Here is a 5,904-nt window from a genome sequence, read left to right as displayed (position 1 = left end):
TAAAACATTATTACAGTTTATTTCATTTGTTTATTTTTAATTTCTTTTAACAGCTATAAAAACATTTAAACTGGCTAATGGGCGCTAAGGAGGGCGCTTGATGGGATGAGGACTGGGTGTTATTCTGTATGGTGGCAAATTGAATTCAAATAAAATTATTTTTAAAAATAGCTATTAAAACATTTAAGATTATATACTCAGTTCGCATACAGAGCTCACATTTTATTTCTTTTTTAAACAAAATATATTTTTTATTTGCGAGAGAGAGGGCAGGAGCAAGGGGAGGGTCAGAGGGAGAGGGAGAAGCAGACTCCCCAACCGGCAGGCAGCAGAAAGGTGGGGGGCTCCATCCCAGCACCTCGGGATCATGACCCAGCCACTCCTCAAATTTTATTTCTATCTGACAGTGCCGGCCTAGGTAATGCCCTCCCTTATGAAACTATTTTGAGGACTTGCTAATTAGTTCTTTGTTATCCACATGAATGGAGGCGCTCTGAGCCTCCTTTCTCCTGGATGGGAACCTAAGGGCTGACAAAATCCGAAGCCTTAGTGGGTTCATCTCCAAATACTGGCTTCTGGCGACATCGCGTGGCTACTTCTGGGTACTACACTAGCCACAGGCGCTGAACGCAAGTCCCCAGTCCCCTGCTGTAGGGACCCACATTCAAAGAGCCAATAAATCAGAAATCCTAAACTTGGAAATGGCTGTCATTCCCCTTCATCTGTCCTCTTTATCCTCTTCACCCCATTTCAGCAGTATTGCCATATCTGCAATATTGGGTCTCACCTACTAACTCACTGGGAGGTTTGCCTTTTTAGCAGAGAGACCAGCTCTACACTCTACCGGAAGATAGACATGCAGGCCTGGCCACTTCACTAAAGATTCAAGTAGTCTTAGGGAAGCCATTCAACCTCTCTGAGTCCCCTTTTCCTTCAAGTGCAAAGTAAAAGGTGATAGCAGATGACCTCTAAACTCACTTCTGGCTCCCCAAATCCATGAGTCTCGTGATAGATTTTGAGGCATAGATGGAGAGCCTCACTGCTAGTGACCTACAAGAAAGGCACAGGCTGGGGCAGCCCGGGTGACTCAGCGGTTTAGCGCTGCCTTCAGCCCAGGGCCTGATCCTGGAGACCTGGGATTGAGATCAAGTCCCCTGTCAGGCTCGACACATGGAGCCTGCTTCTCCCTCTGCCTCTCTCTCTATGTGTCTCTAATAAATAAATAAAATCAGAAAGAAAGAAGAAAGAAAGAAAGAAAGAAAGAAAGAAAGAAAGAAAGAAAGAAAGAAAGAAAGAAAGAAAGATAGGTATAGGCTTTGGATCAAGGAGGTGATTCCTTGGCGTGACTGACAATGATTCCTAAGAAGGTAATAGGGCTCATCACGAGCACAATGGCTATCATTTGTGAAATGAGTACTTTACAGACACTCTCTCTTTTAATCCTTATAGCATCCCACAAATTAGGTATTATCATATCAGTTTAAAAAAATGTTTACTGGAGATCCCTGGGTGGCTCAGTGGTTTAGCGCCTGCCTTTGGCCCAGGGCTCGATCCTGGAGACCTGGGATCCAGTCCCGCGTTGGGCTCCCGGCATGAAGCCTGCTTCTCCCTCTGCCTGTGTCTCTGCCTCTCTCTCTCTCTCTCTCTCTGTCCATCATAAATAAATAAATAAATAAATCTTTGAAAAAATGTTTACTAATACTATACTGATAAACTATATGTGTGTACACAAATGTGTAAATTTAAAATCATAGTACTACGATGCATACTTTGAACTACCCAGAGAACTAGAGCATCAGTGCCGACTTTCTTCTACGAGTTTACCCTCCTCCTCCATCTTATCCTCTGTCTCTGCTCTGAGTCATTATTAACCCAAATTGGTGTTTTTCATTTGTTTTTTTTTTTCAATTCATTATTGTTTAATTTTGCTTACATTTGGGGTTTATAAAAGAGTGGTCATGTGGTCTTATGGGACTTGTTTTTTCACATTATATTACTTTTCTAAGATTCATCCATGTTACCTGTAACAGGACTTGGGTCATGGTCATAGTTGTATCAGACTTCACTATTGGAATATACTTCAACTTATTTATCCATCCTCCTGTCCATGGACACTTGGGGTGCTTCTAGTTCTTTCTGTGAACATTCTTATTCATGTCTTTTCTATACATTTGTAATAATATCTCTAGAAGACAATAGAAAGATCGGTGGAGGGAGAGGTGAACTGATAAAGTAGAGAGGGTATTTTTTAGAGTGACAAAACTGTTCTTGAATAAACAGCAGAACTATTTAAAGACTTTCACCACCTAGAAGTGGGATACCATGATGATAGGTACACAGCATCGTGTATCTATCAAATCCACAGAACTTCACAGCACAAAGAGTAAACATATATATGTTTTTAAAAACCACTTAGAAGGATGGAAGCACTGGGGTGGCCCAGTCAGTTAATGGTCTGACTTGATTTTGGCTCAGGTCATGATCTTAACATTATGAGATCAAGTCCTGAGTCAGGCTCCATGCTGGGCAGGGAGCCTGCTAAAGATTCTCTCTCTCCCTCCCCCTCTGCGCTCTCTATCCTATAAAAAAAAAAAATTAGGATGTCAGGGGATCCAATGAAGAAATGCTGATAATAAGGAGAGAATTTAACTGTATTGCAAATGAATGAACAACCCACTGCAGAGCATGGGGGAAGGTGCTGACTCAAGGAGCAGCTTTGGAAATAAATAGGACTAAGGGTAAAGGGAAGTGCATGAAAACACTGCACTCTGCTTAGTAAAGTTGTTTCCCATGGGGCACGCAATAATTATTCTGATATTGCTAAACAGGTATGCTGGAATCGAACAATTGAATAAATGGATGGCAGTGGGTGGGAGACTGGTTTCTCATTGTTGGAATGGGAATTAGTAAATCAAGGGGAGGAAGCCAGAATGACCCATGGTGATAATGGGTCCAACTTGGAGACACTGGTAAAAGATCGCTTTTAGCTTAATATTAATTCAGATGGTTATATATAGAAAGCTACATAGGTATGTGTCTGTATACAGATTAGTACACACACAAACATATTTCTTGTTCTATCAACTGAGAGAGCCCAGAAGCAATGTCACCCCAGTAACAATAAGCACACTGGCACCCATATCGTGGATCCTAATACCATTCTCCTATAAGGAACCAGGGTTCCTTAAAAAAGGGGCTGATTCCGGAACCTGGCAGGACATATACAAGATGAGTCTGGAGCATCTTATAGTGTTAGAAACTAACAAAGTGTACAAAGAACCTTAAAAACATGCATTGATAGAGGCATATCAAAGGGACATAGAAGCCAACAGAAAGAATCCCCAACGGTAAAGCTGAAACAGTTTAAGTTACAAATTAAGATAGTATTGGATCCTAAACTCAAAGTATAAGATAAATACTGATGAGTACCTGCTGATATAAATGACTGAATAAATACATAAATAGGAGAAAAGAGGCAAATCTCCCTTGCAGAAAAATTCCAAATAATTTTTATCCATATTTCAACCTCAAGGAATAGAACCATACATCCCCACTCTGTAAGTGTAGGCTCTGCACAGTGACTCCTTCCCTCTGCACCCAGGGGTGGGGATAAGAGGAGAATCACTGGACAGTGCCAAAGCCTGACAAATCACTCCCAGGTGATCAAGGTCAGTATCAGCAGAGGTAAATCATGTTAGTATGCACCCTTGATAAAATGACGGAAATGGCACTTTACCTCCCTAGTCTTCTTCCCTAAAGCCCATATACTCAGTCTAGTCAGGAGAAATACATAAAATAAATTTCTGCTGAGGGACATCCTACAAAATATTTGACCAGTGCTCCTTAGAACTGTCAAGGTCATCAAAAACAAGGAAAGTCTGGGAAACTGCCACAGCCCAGAGGAGCCGAAGGAGATATGACACATGAACATAATGTGGCATCCTGAATAAGATCCTGAAATAGAAGATGATAACACATAAAATGTATGGAAACGTGAATAAACCACGAACATTCATTTGTAATAATATATGAATATGTAACAAGCGAATAAGACTAATGTCAGATGTTAATAATAGGGGAAACTAAGTAAAGAGGCTTGTGGAAACTCTTTGCACTTTTTTTTTTTTTTAATTTCCCTGTAAATTTAAAACCATTCTAGGAAATAAAGCCTATGAAAAATGTGGCTTTAAAAAAAAGTGATAGGCGGGATCCCTGGGTGGCGCAGCTGTTCGGCGCCTGCCTTTGGCCCAGGGCGCGATCCTGGAGACCCGGGATCGAATCCCACATCAGGCTCCCGGTGCATGGAGCCTGCTTCTCCCTCTGCCTGTGTCTCTGCCTCTCCCTCTCTCTCTCTCTCTCTGTGACTATCATAAATTAAAAAAAAAAAAAAGTGATAGGCAAGAACAAAATGAGGCTTTAAAAAATGTCTCTAGATCAGGATTGGCCATTTGGGAAATATTTAGGCTTTGTGGGCCTTATGGTCTCTGTCTCAGCTCCTCTGCTCTGCTGTCACAGAGCAAAAGCAGCTATAGGTGAGATGTAAACAGGTAAGTTGGTGGGGTTCCAACAAGATTTTATTTAGCAAAAACAAAACCAAGCCAAAATGGCCCATAAGCTCTGGTTTATTGACCCAATTCATATATACTTGGAAACAGAATGCTATACCACGTGTATCCAAAAGTCAATTGTTTCCTAAGAGACTGCATCAAAGAAACACCCATCAGAAATGTATTAACACAGAAGTTCCTCTTGAATGATACCTTGCCTGGAATTTAGTATTTTTTTTTTAAATTTTTATTTATTTATGATAGTCACAGAGAGAGAGAGAAAGGCAGAGACACAGGCGGAGGAAGAAGCAGGCTCCATGCATTGGGAGCCTGATGTGGGATTCTATCCCGGGTCTCCAGGATCGTGCCCTGGGCCAAAGGCAGGCGCCAAACCGCTGTGCCACGCAGGGATCCCCAGTATTTTTTTTTTTAAAGTGGAATCTCATTGCATTCTTGTTTTGTATTTCCCTAATTCTAATGGGCTTGTTTATTGTGTTCTCTCTTGAGAAATGCCTGTTCATGGCTTTTGCTCATTTTCTGTTGTGTTGTCTTTTTTTTTTTTTTTTTTTTGTGCATTAGCTCGAGCTTTTTATGTAGTCTGGATATGAATCTTTTACCAGTTACAAATGTTCCAAATACCTTCTCCTATTTTATGGCATGTCTTTTCACTTCTTTTCTGGTGTCTGTGGTGAAGAGAGTTCTTCAATGCAATATAGTCAGATTTCTTAGTCTTTCCTTTTGTAGTTAGTGCTTTTCTTTGGTCTTGGTGAAGAAATTCTCCTGTAGAGAGATACTCAGGCAGAAAGATACTTCCTGTATTTTCTTTGAAAAATTTTGAAGTTATGCTTTTCACCTCTAAGTGCTCAGTACATCTGGAATTTACACAAAGTCAAACATACATAAATGAGGAAATGATTTAATTTTATTGTTTTCTCTTTGGATAACCAGTAGTCCTGGCCCTAGTGCCCACACTCTGCTGTCTGCAACATTCCCATCTCATGTCACAGTTTTATATAGAGGTTAGTCTAATGATATGTTTCATTTGTTTTATTTGTCATGTAATCTATAACATTATGATAATTTTTTTTAATTTTCTTTATTTATTCATGAAAGACACAGAGAGAGGGGCAGAGACATAGGCAGAAGGAGAAGGAGGCTCCTCATAGGGAGCCTAATATGGGACTCTATCCCTGGACTCAGGATCAAGACCTGAGCCAAAGGCAGACACTCAACCACTGAGCCTCTCAGGTGCCCCACATTATGATAAATATTAATATCAAATTATTCCCAACCTATTCTTCTCAGGAAGTATTGACTACTTTTAATCCTTTGGACTTCCACATATTCTTTAAAATCA

The sequence above is a fragment of the Vulpes lagopus genome, chromosome 24 (genome assembly GCF_018345385.1).
Source record: "Vulpes lagopus strain Blue_001 chromosome 24, ASM1834538v1, whole genome shotgun sequence".
In the NCBI taxonomy this organism is placed as follows: domain Eukaryota; kingdom Metazoa; phylum Chordata; class Mammalia; order Carnivora; family Canidae; genus Vulpes; species Vulpes lagopus.
The sequence above is the reverse complement of the archived record's forward strand: the minus strand, read 5'-3'. Positions refer to the sequence as shown.